Here is a 21,562-nt window from a genome sequence, read left to right as displayed (position 1 = left end):
TGTAAAAGGAACTGTAAACCTCTACAAATGTTTCCAAGTTTGCAAGAGAACATAATAAATAGTGAATCATTTGGAAGACAGATACATTGACTGAATATATTCTGTACATTGTTTGGCCAGTGTCCAGTTATTTTGGTGGAGGTTAATCTCAAACGTTTCTAGCTCAACAAGCTACCCATTTCCTTTTTCTAAAAGCAATTGGTTTACTAATGTCCTTCAGATGATGGCAGGCTGAACAGCGCTTTCTTCTGGTTTTCTTTATCAATCAGCTGCTCTCTCTTTGCTCTGTATGGAACTGTGTCTCTTGGAGTAACATTTCCATTGAGGAATGAAGATGATGAGACGGGAGGAGGGTTGGGAGACTGTAAAATGACAAGCCTGGATTACATCTCCAGGGAATCTCTCAGAAGAGAGCAGCAGACACATCAGTGCTGTGACCTTTGACTTATAAGATCAAGGCTGAGCTGTATATGCAGAGAGAAATGTTTGCTACATCAAGAGGGATGCCAAAGACTGAAGACTACAGCAAGTCACAGGATCAAACAGCGTAGTCAGGTAGAGAACACTCAGCCTGGGATCTTCAGCCTCCCTTGGCCCTCATATTAATTTGGGAGTAGCCAACAGGTTCACGTGTACTTAGCTGAGAGTCAAGGAGTTGAGTCATGAGAACAAACATGGTTGAAAACTATTATGTAGGGTAGCCAGACAGGCTCAGGGTTTTTCCAAACTCACCAATGACCTTGGTGAGACTGGCAAGGACAGAGAGATGAGGTGGAGCTTAGTCACTAAGGAAAACCAACACGTTTAAATTAAGCTAAGTGGCTGCATCCAATAAAGGTCTGACATGAGGGACAGTCTTGACAGCCCCAAAGTATCAGACACCTGTCATTGTCACTCTGTTGTATCGCCCAGGGTCACAAGAAGACAAATATAAGCCCCTTAAACATTTTAGAGAATTCTGGAGATAGGAAGGAACTAGAGAATTATCAAAAACATTGCCTTAGTTTAAATGACTATTCTTATTATTCTGTTTAGTCAAAGTAAAGTGACATTGTCTGCCTCCCCATCCCAATGCTGACGGGAATGGAAGAATTCACCTAGAATATAAATTTAAAAGTTATTATTTTCATAGTGTACATGTGTGTTATGCATCACTGTAAATAACAGCTAAAGTAGAAGTCCAGTGCGTCCAGTGTGTTTGTGGGTGCATGTGAATACCCTTTACTAAACAGAGGTACCAGAAACATGTAAACTTATGTACTATACATATTAACAGATACATTGCTAAACACATGTGTCACCTCATAAACACTCACTGTATATTATCAAAGTTTTTCTTTTAGAATATAAAAATTACAAGGTCATTTGTCTTTATGAATTTTATTTCTATGTGATGGTCATGTTCTTTTCCTATAGGGGTAAGATGGTTGTTAAAACAATCAGATAAAGCCCACAGGCCTTTTGTCTTTGCTACTTGTTACTACGAACCTGACAATGGGAGGCCTGAAGACCATTTTAAGTCATCCCACAGGGAGGGGCTTCTCCTCCTGCTGCTTGGGTGCTGCATACGCCTGCTGTTTTGGTGCTATGGTATGACGGTTAGTCCTATGCAGGAAACCTACAGCAACCTAGCACCCCATGAGCTCTTCTGGTTCTCTGAAGGTAGGACATTTGTGATGCACCACTGAGGCCTGGAATCTAGTCTTGGATCCTGGCTTCTGAGCTCTGCACCTCACTCACAGTTTTCTTTTAAGCATCCAGTACCTGTAACCACCTAAACTTGTTGGGAAGGTGGCAGCAGGTCTAGGTCATTTGTTGATGGGATTTGTCCTGCAATGATAAGGCTTCCCCATGTTTTTGCTTCTTATCACTCAGTCATGTCTGTCTAAGACCCCCATACCTTTGCCACACTGGACATTGTATTTGAAAATTTATTTGCAGGGATAACGTTAGTCCTAAAGTTGGATGTCTACCCTGGAAGGAGTTCTTCATCTGTCTCTGTCTGGTAACCTGGGACTCCTTCAAGGTCAAAGTTTCAATTTCCTGGTGCCACTGGGCTAGGGGAAAGTTTGACTGCAAGCCCCACACTGTTAGTTTGCTTCTAGTCTCCTCTGCTTATTCTAGGACTGTGGCTGAGGGAATGCAGAAAAGTATCAGGGCTCCTGCCTCAGCTGACTGACTTGAGGTCTCTCCTTGACCCCCCAAAAAACTGAATGGCTGTCCCAGGGACTCTGACATTCTTTCAGAAAGCAGATGCCCTCCAGGCAATGGTAGACTTGAGTGTGGACCGACGTGTGAGTTCTTACCTTCTCTTGTGTTTGGCTCTGTAATAATCAACTGTGTAGATGGCTACTTGCTGCCTAGCTGTCACTGGGAGTGTCACCATTCTGAGGGACACAGTTTGACTAGCCTTTCCTTGTTTTTAGGCTCACATGCCTGATCTCCAAGGCACATTTCTGTTATAGTCATAAAATACTGTTCAAAACAATTTAGGGGAGAAAAGAACTTATTTGGCTTACATTTTAAAACGAAGTCCATCACTAGGGAAGTCAATTTTTGATGAGGTTAGAATAGATCTTAAGTGAGTACAATTAATTATGATATATGCCACAATTAAAATGTGATCAGTGTCGCTCCTAGTGATGCTGACTGAAGAATGGGTGTGTGGGCGTCCACATGCTTCAATCTCTAGCTTTACCACTAACTTCAGAGAATGACCTACACATCATTTGTTTAAAGTATAACTTTTTTAAATATGGAGGTTATTCATCCCCACGGATATTTGTGTGGATAGATGGGAAAATATCTAAGACACCACACACATAAGTTAGATGCTAAATAAACCTGATTTCTTACTACTTTTTATGAACTTAGTAATCGCCTTCATTGTCTAACTTGTTCATCAAAGTGTTTGGTTGCAAAGTAATCATGATGTTTCTGGTTTAAACCAGTCACTGTACATTTTTCACTGCTGTTTTCCAACAGCACACAGATATGCAGCACCAATAGCCAGAAAATGTTAACAAGTCTGGAATTAGAACTTTCTTTTATGTTTGCACTATTTATTATAGTGGCAACTGTTTGCCCTGTGTTGGACAGTATTGTCAGGCATGTATTCAACACTAGTAGACTGAATATACTCTAGATGTTTGTTGCTTGCATTTTGATTTTTCCAAGGAAACTGGAGAAGATTCTTAAGCATTCACATGTGCTAACAAAAGGAGGAAGGATACAAGTGCTACCTAGAATTTTGAGAAGCTTCCAATTGGATGTTCAAGGGCTGCATATGCTACTGTCTGGAAAAAAGAGCTGCTTTCTTTCATTTTCTCATTATTTAGAGCACACTGGAAATGCACTGCCTACATGTTTCAGCGTACTAAGAGACATCAACACCAGAGAACTGGGAATCTTCAGCAGCAGTCACCAGATGCAGAAGTCATCTCGGTTTTCTTCAAGGTTTTCATTAGCCTATTGCCATCATCATCTTTGTATGGTCTTCTGCCACAGCAAGTTTGCTCCAAAACTATGAAAATGAGGACACTGAGATTCCCAGTCAATCAAGTGAGGAGAGGAGAGAGTCAAACCTTTCCAATTCAATTTCCTAGGAACTAGTCACATCCATAAACATCAGGCTTATAGCAGCACATTTTTAACTTAACTTTCAAAATAAATGCAAATTAGCAGATTACAAAGACTGCGTTTAGCACAAATATTCATGTAAATATTTGGGAACAACAAGCTGTTAGTTCAAAGTTACTCCTGGATTATGCCAAGCATTGCTAGGAAGGAGCATCGACAGAGTAATAGAGGAAACAGAAAGGGGAAACTGAATTTCTAAAGCTAAGTGTACAACCAGGAATTGTTCACAGGGAAATAACAGGCATCAAATATTAAATCACTTCTCACATGCCATGCTAAGCATGTTGATGTATGTGTTTCAGAGCAATCCAGAGAGCCTAGTTCATGCCAACACAACAGAGCTGTCCAGGAATTTGTGTAGTATTTTGTAAGTGTTAACCTCATAATGAAAAAGCTGACTGTGCATTTTCATGCACAGTACCTGTTAGCATCTTTGAAAGCATGCCCATGAATGTAGGAAGTCTTTAATATGATATTAACATTGGTAGTATGTTTATGCGGATATTAAAGCCTCTAGTCACTCTCAAAAGTCTGAAAGACATATGCAGGGATTTGGGGAAACATTGTCACCTCAGAGATAACCTTCCGTATCTACAAAACAACCTTCATGCTTCAGCAAGAAAAAAGATATTTTTTAAAGATTTTTCAAAATTTCTTAGCAGTTAGTCTAGAACATTTTTAAAGTTAATTAAAGGTTTTAAGCACATAATATTGTGTATATGGGGTTATGTAGGATATTGATTTATAAGTATTTCAGTATTCATGCTTACCATGATATGAGTGTATAATATACATTTAACTATAAACGCTTACCTTACATATTACACAGTAATTTTCTTGTATCTCTATATAATTCAAATGTTTCAAATTTTATAGTAAATAAATACAGATATTTTATTTATGGATTCTATTGCTGCAATGAAACATCATGACCAGAAAACAGATTGGGGAGGAAAAGGGTTTATTTGGCTTATACTTCCTGATCATAGTCCATATTGGAGGAAGTCGGGACAGGAAATCAAGCAGGGCAGGAACTGGAGGCAGGAGTTGATGCAGAGACCAATGAGGGGTGCTTCTTACTGCCTTACCTCCCCTGGTTTGCTCAGCCTGCTTTCTCATAGAACTCAGGACCACCATCCAAGGGATGGAACTAGCTACACTGTGCTGGGCCCTCTCTGATGACTCGAGCTTGTGTCAAGTTGACACATGGGACCAGCCAGTCCAACAGACTTTTTCACGTCTTCTAAATCATTCATTACCGTATGAGGTAAAGCACCTCAGAATTGAAGATGCACTGCAAATCTCATTTCTCACTGGGAGGAGGAGGAGTTGCCTGTACCTGAACTCTGATAAGTTAAAGATAACTTCTCTTGAGGTAGGAGTATTCTGTGCCCACAAGTCAGTCAAGCTTTTCTTTTGTCTTCGTTTGTTTTTTGTTTGTTTTTAAATAATGGCTTTTAAAATATATGAAGTGATATCTATTTTCCAATCTGGTCACTCTTCATGATCACCAAGTCCCTAAAATTCCTACTGGTGGCACTGGAGAGATGAGTCAGGGGTTAAGAGCACTGGATGCTCTTGCAAAAGACCCAGGTTGAGTTCTCAGCACCCACATGGCAGCTCACAACCATCTGTAACTCAGCCCCAGAGAGTCTGGCATCTTTTGACCTCCATGGGCACTGCATCCACAACATGGTACACAGACATAAATGCAGGAAAAACACTCGTACACATGGATTTTAAAAATTGTACTGATAGTGTTTTATTTTCTTAATTATCAGCTTCAAGCTTTGCTGATGTATCTTACTAGAACAAAAACATGTCTACATAAAAGCTTACACATAAAGTCACCATACCATTATTCATTAATAGATGAAAAAGTAGGAACAACTGAAAAGTCTATCCATGTAATGGAGTATTTGGCAATGCCAAGGGATACAGTGTTGACATACACTACAACATGGATGAACCTTGAACACAGCACACAAAGGACATCATAAAGATGACTTTTGACAATGTTCAATTTATATAAATTGTCTATACAGGCAAATCCAGAGACAGAAAATACATTCATGGTTGTGTAGTGCTGAAGGCTAAGGAATGGGATGTGACTGTTACAGAGTAGGGTTTTCATGCAAGGTGATGAAAATGTCTTTAAATGACTGTAGTGATGCTGTAGAACTGTGACTATGTGAATATATTACAAAATAGTAACCTTAAAATGGGTGTATGAGAATTTTATATTATTAAAGCTAGTACTTAAAAACTTACCTGAAATATTAAAATATAGTCTAATATCATCTATAAAAATTCTTTTTCACTAAATCACACCATGCAAAATTAATGCTGAGAAACTAATTTGTTTTGATGACTAACCAATTAACATTCAAAATAGAGATACTACTATATTAACAGTCAGTAATTCCATTCTTGTGTTCAACTTAGAAGAATACACTGTTTTAAACTTAAATTTCTGTCAAAAGACTTAAAACTGCCAGTTTTCTGTACTGCAAGCTGATAATATTTTTTATATCAATTTTAAGTTTCATCATATAATTTTATTATTCATAACCTGGGGCAGTTTTTACATCTCAGGCTAGAGGTTTTAAAGGAGCATGTCTACCAAGTACAAACTCAGCCTTAAATTAATCAGTCCCATTTATCTTTGTAATGTTTCCACTCTTGGTTAAGAAAATGTATCCTGCATATTTATTACATATTTTCATTATTAACTATAGAATACATCAACTATTCTTTTACAAAAATAGCAATGTTAAACCTATTTGGTGTCCTACCCAATTCAAAATCAAGGAATATTCTGATGTAAAATAATTTACTACCTTTTTCACTGAATGATACAATATTGCCTAAAGGTAAAGGACTATATTATATCTTTCATATACTCTTCAAAAAAACAAGACATAAATTTTAATAATTACTGGTATAGGTAATTAGCATAGATCACAATTGCTTTTGAGATAATACTAAATTTTGAAATCTAATAATAAAAATTTCATTAAAATATTGTCTTAAGTGCATATAAAAAGTAACTTCTACATTAAGCAAAACGGTTAAAATCAATAGCTCTTCTGAATGCTATATCTAAGTTGTTGAGTATGTGATTAGTCCAAGATTGCCTCCAGTAATGACATTCTGGAATTCAGTCCTTTGTGTTGCTCCCTTGCTTTGATTATAGGATGGACCATGTTTTCTGTTTCAAAGGATACAATGGAAGTGATGATGTGTCACTTTGGGTATGAGGTTATAGATGTGGCTTCCATCTTAGATGCTATCTTGATCTCTTGCTTTCTTGCTCAGAGGCAGAAAACTTCCACATTATAAACTGCTTTGCAGAGCTCTATGTAACAAGAAACTAAGCAGCATCACTGGCTACCAGCCAAAGGCCCTAGGGACCGCCTGTAGATGAGGGTGAGATGGAGCTGGCCTCTAACTGCAGCTTTCCCAAGGACAGCAGCTCCAGCTGTCAGCCTGACTGCAGTCTCCCGAGAGAGCTTGCACTGAAACAACTCTAAAACTCTACAGTGGAAACAACTCTAAAGTAGAGGATGTAATCATGTAATCAAAGAATACGAACAAAATAAAAGCACAGAAAAGGAGCACGCAGGAAATGTTCTTATTATAGGCCAGATGAGGGGGGTAGAATCTCAGGATAAGAAAATTCCCCCAAACTAACAAAGATGTAACTACAGCACACAACAGCAGCACACAACATCCCCAACTAGACAAGGCCAGAAAACAACACCATGCAGCATATCATAGTTAAAACACTAAGTATACAGAACTGAGAAAGCATGCTGAAGGCTGCAAGAGAAAAGCCAGCTCACACATTACGGGAAATCCTCAGAGTAACAGCCAGTGTCTTAGTGGAAACTCTGAAAGCCAGGAGGTCTTGGAGCAATGTGCTTCAGATTCTAAGCCCACAACTGCCAAGTTCGACTATAGGACATGACAAAACTGTCTGCCAGACTTGACTATAGGACCTCAAAAAAACTGTCTGCCAATCTCGACTACAGGACATGACAAAACTATCTGCAAGACTGGAAGGAGAAAGAAAAACTCTTGATGATACACAAACATCCTAAAATAATTCATATCCAAAAAATTAAAATATACTGAATGGAATACTAGATGCAATACTCCAAGCTGAAGAAAAGAAGCACAGACACAAGACTCTAGAAAGAAAGCAAACAAAGCTATAATTGAATGAAATACAAAACAGGAAACACACACAACACACACAACACACACACACACACACAGGTGACTGGAATCTACACATGCATTTCAATAATAATTTTAAATGCTTGTGTCCTCAACTTTCCAATAAAAAGACATGAGCTACCTGAATATATTTAAAAAGCCCATCTGTCTGTTTTTTACAAGAAGGGTTAAAAACCTGTACTCCATCAACACAGATGCAGAAATCCTCAATAAAACACTAGCAAACTAAATACAGGCACATATCAATAAGTTCATTCACCACAATCAAGTTGGCTTACTCCCAAAATGCAGTGATGGTTCAACAGTCAGAAAATATAATAAAAATATAACAAATCACATAAATGCACTTAAAGACAAAAAAATCAAATGATTACCTCAACAGATGCATAAAATGCATTTGGCAAAATCCAACATACTTATGTAATAAAAGTCCTAGAGAGAGTAGGACAAACACATAGCCAGAATTACCCTAAATGGAGACTCTTTCAAAGTAATCCCATTAAAATGAGGAAGGAGACAGGGGTATCCAAGGTCCCTACTCCTTTGCACTATAGTGCTGGAAGCACTAGCTGAAGCAATATGGCAAGAGAGGGAAATTTAAAGAATACAAATAGAAAAAGAAGAAAAATTGTCCTTATTTGCAGATCATATGATATTATACATAGGAAATCCTAAAATATTTCCACCAGAAAACTTCTAGAAACAACAATTTCAACCAAGTAGCAAGATACAAAAATCATCTTACAAAGATCAGTCGCCTATCTATATGCCAACAATAAACAAACAGAAAAAGACAATGGACTCCCATTTACAACTGTATGATAGACAGAAATATACTGTGAAATAAACCTAAGAAAGCCTAGGACTACTATAATGGGAACTTTAAAACTCTCAAGAAAAAGATTAAGACACAAGAAAATGGAAAGACACCCTAAGTTCATGGATTTGTAGAATTAATGTTGTTAAAATGACCATTATACTAAAAGCAATTTAAATATTATATACAATTCCAATGAAAATATCCAAAATATTCATCACAGAAACAGAAAAAAATCCTACAATTCATATTGAACCAGAAAAGTCTCTGTATAACTAATGCAATACTGAGCTAAATAAATAAACACACAAATAAATAAATAGAGGGATTGCCATTGCACATTTCAAGATATAGTATAGAACTATAGTAACAAAAAACATGGCACAAAACAGACATGTAGACCAATGAAATAAAACATTGAGCCAAACATGAGTTCTTGTACCTACAGCCACATGACATGTGACACAGAGGCAAAAATAAATACACTGGAGAAGACAGCATCTTTATTTAACACATGGTACTAGGGAAATGAGTGCCCATATGGAGAAGAATAAACTAGACCTGTAGTTGCCACCCTGTGCAAAGCTACATCCAAATGGACCAAAACCCTCAACTTGAAAGCTGTCAGGAGAAAACATGGGCAGCAGGAAGGACTTTCTGAATAGGACTCTCATTTCCAGGAATTAAGACCAGCCATCAACAACTGGGATCCATAGACTGAAAAGCTTCTGGAGAGGTAAAGAAACAACTAAGTGAAGAAGAAACACAAAGAATGGAACAGAATCTTTGTCAGCTATATATCGGACATGGGGATCAATACGCCAAATACACAAAGAACTCAAGTAACAGTCAAGGAAAAAATTGACAAAATTAAACAGAGAATACTCAAAAGCGGAAATAAAAATGGCTAAGAAGTATCTCAAAATGTTCAGCAATGTTAGTAACTAGGGAAATGTAAATTAAAACAACTTTGAGATTTCATCTCACTGAAGTCAGAATTGCTAAGATCAACAAAACAATGGGCAACAAAGTAGAAACCACACTTACTGGTAGTGGGATTGCAAATTGCTGCAGCCACTATAGAAATCATTGCAGAGAACTCTCAAAAAACTAAAAATCAATCTTCCATATGTATTATACTACTATAGTACACCTTGGCATATACCCAAAGGACTGGACATCCTCCTACACAGAAATTTGCTTAGCAATGCTCACTATTGCCCTATTTGCAATAGCCAGGAAATGGAAACAACCTAAATGTCCTTCAGTTGATGAACAGACAATGAAAATGTGGCACACATACACAACGGGATACTATTCAGTAGAAAAAAAAAGATAAAGAAATCATGAAATTTGCAGATAAGTGGACCTAGGTCAGATTATATTAAGTGAGGTAACTGAAACCCAGAGAGACAACTGTGTAGTTCTAAGCTCCACATTTTAGAATGTGAGTATATAACATGGAGTAACTTTAGAAATGAGGGAATCTAAAGGGACCATGTGGAGAAGAGTGCTTAAGAGGGGAATGGCAGGGTACAGGTGGTGTGAAACAGGAAACAGAAAAAGAGGAAGAGGAAGTAAAAAAGAAATGGAGAAAGAGAAGGTGGAAAAATAACAAGGTTATTTGATAATGCCTCAAGAAATCACTTCATTTTATATTTACAAAATTATATACAATACATATATGTGACAAAGTTCTGTCACTTGAACTGATAATATGAATGTTCCACATAAGAACCACAGACTAATAAAAACCAAAGTATTAAGCATGAGAAACCTCTTTTTGAGTAGTTTATCAGGCTGTTGCTGCTGCCCTCAGTTGCCTTGTGAAAGCTGAAGACACCTTCTACTGCTGTAGACATGGAGTCTCTGAGCTGAATCTAACTTGAAAGCATTTTTATTGCAGTCTAGAAAATGGTACCAGAAATACTGTGCAAGGTGCCAAGGGAAGGAAGAAACAGTAGTCCTATCTAGTAGCAACCCCCATGAACAATCATAATGAACAGCACGGCAAGATAACTGCAGAGGTGAAGTGAGTGGCCCTCACATGCTGGTGGTTACCAACTTCTGTCTAATTGGACTTAAAACTCATGAAACAGGAGAGAAAGTGTGCCTGGTACTGGAAACCTGGCCAGTTTCATGAAGCTAGTAAGGTCATGACCATAGCAGAGAATGGACTACCATCAGTTAGGACACCAGCATAATTTTACCTACATCCTAAATCTGGTCCTTATATCCACAGGTAAATATATCTACCATCCCTCATCCAAGAAAGCACTTCTTTACAGCAAATGGAGACTGTCACAGAAAACCACAATTAAGCACAATATGGAGATCAGTGAATCATAGGAAGCCCAGCCCCGATGGATACATCTGTATCAAGGTTCCTGCCTCTATGGTTCAGGAAACACTGTAGAAAAGTGGGTAGAAAGATGATAAGCTCCAGAATACCAGGAATGCTGCCATGAAATAGTACTTCCTGGAAATAAATGACTGCATAAAAACTAGAACAATGGCAGTATCACTGGACATGTTAACTTGGACAAGGGTAAATTTCAGTGGTCCCACCCCTATGAAATAACCACAGGAAATAATGACTGGTAGAAGAATTAATCTCTCATAAACATGACCCCCTTCATTGTTGTCCGGTAAAGAACAGTCCATGTTGAAACCATATACATATCACCAACAAAAAAAAAAACAGACTGAGCTATCAACTTGGTTGCACTGGAGGGCTTTGAAGGAGGGTAGCCGGGAGGGTCTGAATGAGGAAAGGGGGGTTGAAAGTGAAAATAAATAAAAACTGAAAAATTTGTGAAGTTTATGCCTGTAGAAATATTGGAAGTTCAATTCCACATAAAGAAAAACCTGTAGGGGAACTGGAGAAATGGCTCAGCAGTTAAAAGTTCTGATTTCTCTACCAGAGGACTCAGGTTCAATTCCCAGAACCCACATGGTGGCTCACAGCTGTCTGTATCTCCAGTGATGACCCAACACCCTCACCCAGACATATAGGAAGGCAAAACACCAGGGTACACATTTTTTTAGAAATTAAAAAAAGAACAAATCAGTAGACAATTTCCATCATAAGACAGCCCACACAGACACGCATGCAGGGACAGACATGGTCAACTAGTACCAATGAAGAACAAGTGAAACAAAACGGAAAACAGGTAAATCATATATTCAAAGTGCTTGGGAAAAAATAACTGTTAAATTAGAAACATGTATGCTAAAAGCAGCTTTCATGAGTGCAAATTTAAGTTGTAATTTCATTTCAAAAACTTAATGACAGCATCTTGTATCTTGTCTAGTGATTTATAAAGATAATGTTTCAGGGAGAAAGGAATATTCCCAGGAATGAGATAGAGTGTTAGAAGAGATCAAACAAGGACCTGGCATTTTCATATGAAGTAAGAAAAACAATGCCTAATTTATAGAGTTATAAGAGATAGGACTGAAATATTGAACTATAAGGGCATGGAAATTAAAATATTCCCCAGTCCCTTCCAATAATGTTTGTGTTATTTGAAAGAGGAGTATTGATTAACTTTAGAGTTTGTTAAGGATGAAATTTCAAAGTTAATCACATAAGGAATGAAAGTAGAAGGCTTATTTCCTAAGTCTATGGAGTGGAAAGACATGGAGTAAAAAAAGAAATCAATACAAAAGATGAGAGAGGGGGAGAAATCACAGAAAGAAAGGAATATAAAGGAGCAACAAACAAAAATCGCTGAGAAAGAAGAATGGAGGAAGTTGCACATACACATGCTGAGGATGGGCATAAGTCATGCTTAGCTCATCATCCCTTAACAGCATCACCATCCCTGACTTCAAGCTCTACTCTAGAGCTATAGTCCTGAAAACAGCTTGGTATTGGCACAAAAACAGACAGGTAGACCAATGAAATCAAATTGAAGACCCTGATATCAACCCTCACACCTTTGAACACCTGATCTTTGACAAAGAAACTAAAACTATACAATGGAAAAAAGAAAGCATCTTCAACAAATGGTGCTGGAGTAACTGGATGCTGGCATGTAAAAAATAGCAGATGGATCCATATCTATCTATCACTATGCACAAAACTTAAGTCCAAATGGATCAAAGACCTCAACATCAACCCAGCCACACTGAATCACTTAGAAGAGAAAGTGGGAAGTACCCTTGAACGAAGTGGTACAGGAGACTGCTTCCTGAACATAACACCAGTAGCACAGACACTGAGTTCAACAATTAATAAACAGGACCTCCTGAAACTGAGAAGCTTCTTCAAGGCAAAGGACACAGTCAACAAGACAAAACGACAGCCCACAGAATGGGAAAAGATATTCACAGAAACCAACTGGCATTAAGGCTACCTTAAATGCCCTCCCCTGATAATGAGATTGATGGCTACCTTATATGCCATCCTAGAACACCCATCTAGTGGCTGATGGAAGCAGAGGCAGACACCCACAGCTAAACACTGAACTGAACCCCTGGAACCCAGTTGCAAAGAGGAGTGATGAGCAAAGTAATCAAGACCAGGCTGGCAAGACCCACAGAGGCAGCTGACCTAAACAAGAGAGAATGCATGAACCCCAGACTGATGACTGAGAGACCGGCATGGGACTGATCCAGACATCCCTCCCGAACATGGGTGTCAGAGAAGAGGCCTTGGCAATTTATGGGACCTTGGAGAGTAGACCAGTATTTATTCCTGGCATACAGATGGACTCTGGGAGTCCATTCCACATGGAGGGATGCTCTCTTAGCCTGGGCACATGGAGGAGGGCCTAGACAGACTCCGGAAATCCATCAATGGAAGCCCTTACCCTCCCTGGGGAGCGGAGGGGAAATGGGGTGGGATGGGGGTTGGGAGGAATGAGGAGCCGGAGGAGAAGGGGAGGGAGAGGGAACTGAGAGTAACATGCATAAAAAGTTAATATAAAAATTATTATAAAAAATACCTACTGTGAAGGACTGCATCAGCAAGCAATAGCTGCCAATTTCTAGGTTTGGCAACATGGTATCAGTGAATACAATCTTCTTGCTGATGGAGCACAGACAACTGATGTTTATTATAAAAATCTTACTAGGGGTGAGGTAGTGCATGCTTGTGGTCCTAGCACTTGGGAGACTGAGCTGGGAGCTGCTATGAGTTTGAGGCCAACCTCAGCTGCATAGAAAGACCTTGTCTCGCAAAACCAAATAGAACATGAAAAAAGGTATTTGCAAAGAAGCAAAATATAAATATAAATATCCTAATTAGTGTTGTGTGTGGCAGCACACATTACCAATCCCAGAACTCAGGAGGCAGAAGAAGGTGAATCTTAAGTGAGTTTGAGGACAGCATGGTCTACACAGAGAGCTGCAGGACAGTCAGAGAGACCTTGTCTAAAACAAACAAACAAACAAAAACATCCTAATTATTTTGTAAAGAATTATATTTAAAATACAGCAATACAGAAAAGTATAGAATGAAAGGCTATAAAATAATACAAGACACAAATAGTTTTAAAGGGAATGTTGTATGGCTAATGCAAAATCATATACAACAGGCAGCATCATTTACAAAAAATAAATGCAGATGACTTGATTATTCATCAAAATTAAAAACAATTTAATATCTTAGGAACTGACCAAAGAACAAAATGACCATGGAGCAGACATCTGTAGAACTAATAGTCTGCCATGCCAACCATTGTGGGGAGAGATTTCTTCATATCTCAATTGGTATATTGGCAACATATTCAGTACGCTTACATTGTAAATGTGACTTAAATTAGCTATTTTAGATAAAAGGGAAATTGACAATCACAATAAATGCAGAAAAGGCAGTTGAAAAATATCCAAAGTATGTGCAGATCATATGAAATGTCCATTAAATTCATTAAGTTGAGAACTAACACATTTCAACAATACTGTTTGCTTTTGTAAAATACCATGATTCCCCTCTCAAATGAAGACCAACATGATATGCCCACCCTTCTTAGTCAGCACTGGGTAAAGGCTCTACCTAATGCTGTGGGACACAGAAAAAATAAATTTGGAAGAAGATAAACAACTTGATTATTTTTAAATGACATACAATTTATATATGTGTTGGGGAAGTCCTGCGCATTTGTCAATAAAGCACTGTCTGGCCAATAGGGAATCTAGACAGGAGGGACTAGGAGTCCAGAAGGACTCTGGGTAGGAGAAACACAAGGAGTTTCAAGATGTAACCGCCATGGGATAGGAAACCCGGAACTATTCTCCGGTAAGAGAAATACTTAGATTAACAATTATGGGGTAATTACTTAAGTCAAAGCTAGCCAGTAAGAAACAAGCAAAGGCCAACAGCTTCATAATTAATATAGCCTCCTGTGTGTTTATTTGGGACTGATGCAGCTCTAGAACCAGGCTGGCGGGAAGGCTTCTCTCAAAGAAAAAGCTTCTCTTTACATATATGAAGAGCCCATATCAATTGACTAGTAATTTCATTAGGATTTTAGAAGGACATCTGGAGACAATATTAAAATAAACCCAAACATTTATTTTATAAATTTTATTTATTACAAGTGTCCATGTGTGTGCATGTGTGTGTGCATGGGCACATATGCACATATTATGTGCATACATACATGTGTGTGTTATGGCACATACACCATAAGATAAGTATGTGAAGTTCCTTCTTTCCTTCAATCTTTTTGTAGCTTCCAGAGATTGAACTCGGGCTGTCACTATTAGCAGCGAGCCCTTTTACCCACTGAGTCATCTCACTAGCTCCACAGATAACATTTCCACACACCAATTATAATTAAAAATGGAAACTCAAGAAGTTATCTTTTTGGGCTGGAAAGACTGCTCAGCATATTAAGGCAACTGCTGCAAAAGCTCATTGACCTAAGACCAATGCCCAGAATCAGTAAGAGTAGAAAGAGATCCAAATACACAAAGATATCCTCTGACTGCCCCAAATAGCACCACCATGGCATGTGTGCACTCCCCCATACTGGTTGATAAATAAAACACTGTTCAGTCAATGCAACAAGACGATAGGTAGGGCTAGGAGATGGGAAGAATTCTGTGAAAGGTAGGCAGAGTGAGCCTGTCAGACAGAGTCACAATGCTGCCAGAGGAGTAACAGCATGCTGGGGTGTTACCAGGTAAGTCACAGCCTCCTGGCAATGCATACTTTGAAAGAAATGGATTAATAATTAAGACAGAGCTAGCTAATAAGAAGCCATAGTCACTGCTCAACAGTTCTACAATTAATATAGCATCCATGTCTTTTTTGAGGGCTCAAGTTCCACAGGACCAGATAGGCCAGAATCTCTCATTACAGACCTCCCCACCCCGCACCTCTGTCTGTCTCTCCTAATAAATAGTTATAATAATTTAAAGAAGTTCTCATTTAAAGAGAAGCAAAAGGTCACCTGGATACAACATTAAAGCAAAACCAAACATTTCTTTTTTATATAAATTATATTTATTATGAGTGTATGCCTTTTTAAGCATATCATGTTTTTAGCAGTTTACTTAAATATTAAAATTTTAAATGAAGGGTAAATGAAGGGTTCATTTAATCACAAGCTTTATACAGTACAGATTATATGTATATAGTATATATACATATAATACACATACACACACATATATATACATAAAATCTGATGTATTTAACATTTCAATCAGTCAAATTCCTTAGAGAACTTTTTGAAGAATCTGATAATCAGATACCCTAATGTTTCTACCCAAGAAAGAAGGAAAACCAAAACACATACAAGAATGCTTTCTATAGCTCTATCTTCATAATAGCAGAAAAAATTATATCTGCCACAGAGGGTCTGTTGAAATGATTATGAATTATAATACCAAACAGCCATTAATAGGAGATCATTCCTTTAAGTATGGAATATTACTTAAACTACAAAAATAAGTCAAGGATTAATCTTGGTGATGTAATTTTTTTTCAAAAACTGATGGACATAGGCATACATGCTTATGTAACTTGATTCCTCTAGAGTGAAACACATTAAACTAGATTGTGCCTACTTGATAAGAGGTACCTAGAGGATTTAGGGATGGAGAGGGGAATGATTTGTGCATTTCCTGTGAGGTATTAAGCATGCTCATGTTGCTTTTACATCCTAGAATAGTGTCCTTATTCATCATTTGAGTATAATATTCTTTGATTTAGGAAAACATGTTAAGGGCTTTTTAGCTAAGGAAAAACAGGACAATAATGCATGAAGATGCTACTACAGAAATTATGCATTCTAGTCAAGAGCCCAAGTGGAACTTGAAAGTTAGCTGAGCTGGAGCACTGGTGATGAAAGAGGAACCTGGGAAGGAGGAAATGTGGGACTAACAAGCAAGCCTGAAAAATAAGAAAGGGATGGGGGAGGGCGAGGGGAAGCAAGAAAGAGAGATTTCTAAAAGTAATAGTAACCTGTGTGGTCTTACAGAACAAAGAGCTATGGGGAAATATGCCAATCATTGTATTATGTTAATAGTGTAGACATTAATCTGTTGTCATCAGTTTACCCCACCAATTCATTACTGCATTTGAGACCCCACGGGTGCCAGGTCCCCTGAGCAATTCACAACCCGGGAAGAGTTAACTTACAGTTAGGGCAGCCTGGTTCACAACTAAAGCCACATGTGCTTATGCGCTGGTCTTTGTTTTAGTCTTTCTTAGTAGACATACATTTTAACACTGAACTAGGTGTGGCAAAGAGAGACTGAGAATTTTTCTATTACCACTACTTAACCAAAAGTATAAATAAACGAATCCAAACTTTACAATGGTTTCCTGTCTCCAGTTTCCTATAAAATGAAGCCACTCGTGTCCTCTGATGTGAGAGAGGAAGAACAAGCAGAGAGCAAAGCCGAAGGCAGCAGAAACCAGTTCGTGGTGCAGAAGGAATCGGATGCTCAAGAGACACTGTCAGACTGAGGAAGTTAGGAAAACTACTGCAGAGCAACCAGGCACTGAAGGGCTCTGCAAGAAGATGCAGTCAGCTCAGAAAGTCACATTTTGAGGACACTGTGTTATAAAAGTCTATAATAATTTGAAAATTTTAGTGTATTTCTTGAGCGTAGAAAACATAAATGCTTTCTGATTTTGTTTCTATATATTTTGTGATATGTTCCTATAAGCCATGTGTACGTTAAGGCTAACAAGAGTTTCTCATTTAAATCATTGTATCCCAACATCTAGGCTAGCACTAGGTCTGTATAGAAATCAACAAATGTTTATTGAATGAAATTGGTACTGAAGATTTAAAGACAAAACAAAAATGATATTCTTAAAACTGCCTCTAGCTGACAAACTTAAAAATACAGTGTGGTTTCATTACGTATCATGTTAGGAACTTAGCCAGATAATACTACTTCCAGACTATGTTAGTCTCCAAGGTTACAGGGATACTGTAAGCAGCAATAATGACCCCTGTCCTCATGTTGCTTTCACAACACAAAACCAAAGGGTAGATGGCATCAGCAGCTTTTCAGGAAAGCTCAAATGTATTCAAGTAAGGAGAGCCCCAATTCTGTGTTTAAAACATGGCAAACTGTGGGTGGGAAGGCGGCTCAGTGGTTAAGAGTGCCTGGAACTCTTGCCCAGAGCCCATAGTATGCAGTTCATATTGACTGTCTGTCACTCTGTTTCAAGGGATCTGACACTTCTGGACTTTGCAAGCACCTGGATTCACACACAGACACACACACACACACAGAGAGAGAAAGAGAGAAATACCAAATGAAACAAATGTTCTAAAAAGTGTTAACCTGAAGAGTACAAAAGCATCTTATGTGAGACATTTATAAATTTAAAGAAAACTTCTGATAGATAAATAATAGTTTGTATATTATAAAAGAATCAGGCAGTGCCTGAGGACTGCCTGGGGACCACCACTGATCCTCCCCTCCTGGTGGGACCCTATGCACCCCAGATTCCTGGTCTTCTTCTCCACCCACAGGACCAGGACTAGGACCAGGAAGAGGAGAACTACCAGAGTATTGGACTTGCTTGCACCCACCGAAAGGAAACTCTGGTCCCCTAACCACCAGACCAGGAAAAGGATCTTTCTGCACCCACTATAAGAAGGAATGGGAAGGAGATAATACAAAAACACACTCAGCAACAGAAAAACAAATATGACACCTCCATATTCTAGAGACTCTATACCAGCAAGATTCGAACATTCCAATGCAAAGGAAGCAGAAGAGAATGACCTTTAAAAAATTCTTGAAAATTATAGAGGCCCTCAAAGAGAATATGGAAAAATCCCTTAAAGAAATAGAAGAAAAAACAAACCAAAAAATTCGAGAAATGGAAGAAAAAAACAAAACAAAACATCCAAAAAATGCAACAAATGGAGGAAAAGACAAAGCAAAAATTGCAAGAAACAATTCAAATAGTGCAAGGGTGGAAAACTGAAATAGAGACAATGAAAAAAACACAGCCTGAAGGAAGGCTGGAAATAGAAAAGCTGGGCAAACAGTTAGGTACTACAGATGCAAGCATAAGCAACAGAATATAAGAGATGGAAGAGAGAATCTCAGGTGTTGAAGATACACTAGGAGAAATAGATTCATCAATCAAAGAAAATCTTGTCCAACAAATCCCTAACACAAAATACCCAGGAAATATGGGGCACCATGAAAAGACCCAACCTAAGAATAATAGGTATAGAAGAAGGTGAAGAAACTCAATTCAAAGGTACAGAAAACATACTCAATAAAATCATAGAAGAAAACTTTCCCAACCTAAAGAAAGACAAGCCAATGAAGATACAAGAAGCTTACAGAACTCCAAATAGTGGACCACAAAAAAAGTTCCCCTGCCACATAATAATAAAGACCCAAAATATACAGAATAAAGAAAGAATATTAAGAGCAGCTAAAGAAAAAGGTAAAGTAACATATAAAGGCAAACCTATCAGAATTGCACCTGACTTCTCTTCTCCATGGAAACTCTGAAAGCCAGAAGGTCCTGGATAGATATTCTACCAACACTAACAGACCTCAGATCCCAGCCCAGACTACTTTACCAAGCAAAGCTTTCAATCACTATAAATGGAGAAAACAAGATATTCCATAACAAAAATTGATTCAAACAATACATATCCCCTAACCCAGCCCTACAGAAGGTTCTGGAAGGAAAACTCCAACACAAGAAAGTTAACTACAACCAGAGAAACATAGGCATTAGATAATCCCACCTTACCAACAGCCAAAAGAAAAAAAGGGGTGGAATTCAACACATAATTCCATGAACAACAACCATTCCAAATCAAAGAAGAATGAGAAATCAATGGTCATTAATATCCTTCAATATTAATGGTCTTAACTCGCCCATAAAAAGGCACAGGCTAACAAAATGGATTTGGAGACAGAATCCATCCTTCTGCTGCATACAAGAAACACACCTCAGCCTCAAAGACAGACATTACCTCAGAGTTAAAGGATGGGAAAAGATTTTCCAATCAAATGGACTCACAAAACAAGTGGGGGTAGCAATCCTAATATCTAACAAATCAAAAAAGATGAAGAAGGTCATTACATACTCATCACAAAACAAATCCACCAGGATGAAGTTTCAATTCTGAACATCTATGCCCCACAGGCATCCACATTCATAAAAGAAACATTACTAAAACTCAAATCACATATAAAGCCCCACACACATATAGTGGGAGACTTCAACACGCCACTCTCACCACTAGACAGGAATACCAGACAGAAACTTAACAAAGAAGCAAAGGGACTAATAGAAGTTATGACCCAATTGGAACTAACAGACATCTAAAGACCATTCCATTCAAAAAAAATACACCTTCTTCTCAACACCACATGCAACCTTCTCAAAAATCGACCACATACTTGGCAACATATCAAACCTCAACAGGTACAAAAATTAGAATAATGTCATGCATCTTATCAGACCACCATGCGTTAAAATTATAATTCAACAACAACACAAATTGCAGAAACCCTGCAAACTCATGGAAGTTGAATAATGTACAATTGCACCATACCTGGGTCAAAGAAGAAATAAAAAAAGAAATTAAAGACTTCCTATAATTCAATGAGAATGAAGACACAACATATCCAAACCTATGGGACACTTTAAAAGCAGTGCTATGAGGGAATTCATAGCACTAAGTGCCTACATGAAGAAAGTGGAGAATAGTTATACTAGAGAATTAACAGCACAGCTGAAAGCTCTAGAACACAAAGAATCAAATTCACCTAGGGGGAGTAGATGCCAGGAAATAATCAAACTGAGGGCTGAAATCAATAAAATAGAAACTAGGAAAACAATACAAAGAATCAATGCAACGAAGAGTTGGTTCTTTGAGAAAATCAGCAAGATATACAAACCTTTATCCAAACTGAACAAACAGCAGAGTGTGAACATACAAATTAACAAAATCAGAAATGAAAAGGATACTGAGGAAATCCAGAGAATCATCAGGTCATACTTTGAAAACCTGTACTCCACAAAATTCGAAAATTTAAAGGAAATGGACAATTTTCTGGACAGCTATCACTTGCCAAAATTAAACAAAGAACATATAAGCAATTTAAACAGACATATAACCCCTATGGAAATAGAAGCAGTCATCAAAATCTTCCAACCAAAAAAGCCCAGGTCCTGATGACCTGAGTGCAGAATTCTACAAGAAATTAAAGAACAGTTTATACCAATTCTTCTCAAAGTATTCCATGCAATAGAAGCAGAAAGGTCCTTGCCAAACTCTTTTTACAAGGCTTCAATAACCTTGATAGTCAAGCCACACAAAGACACAACTAAGAAAGAGAACTTCAGACCAATATCCCTCATGAATATTGATGCAAAAATAATAAAATTCAGGCAAATCGGATCCA

The 21,562-nt window shown here is 38.0% G+C and overlaps 1 protein-coding gene across 1 annotated transcript in view; it reads right to left on the bottom strand.

The window, feature by feature from the left end:
• The window catches only part of Spata17 (spermatogenesis associated 17), a 164,661-nt gene that overhangs the window by 95,925 nt on the left and 47,174 nt on the right, over positions 1 to 21,562 (bottom strand).

This window comes from Mesocricetus auratus, unplaced genomic scaffold (assembly GCF_017639785.1).
Source record: "Mesocricetus auratus isolate SY011 unplaced genomic scaffold, BCM_Maur_2.0 Super-Scaffold_100676, whole genome shotgun sequence".
NCBI classification, from domain to species: domain Eukaryota; kingdom Metazoa; phylum Chordata; class Mammalia; order Rodentia; family Cricetidae; genus Mesocricetus; species Mesocricetus auratus.
This window is presented reverse-complemented; position numbering and strand designations above follow the sequence as displayed.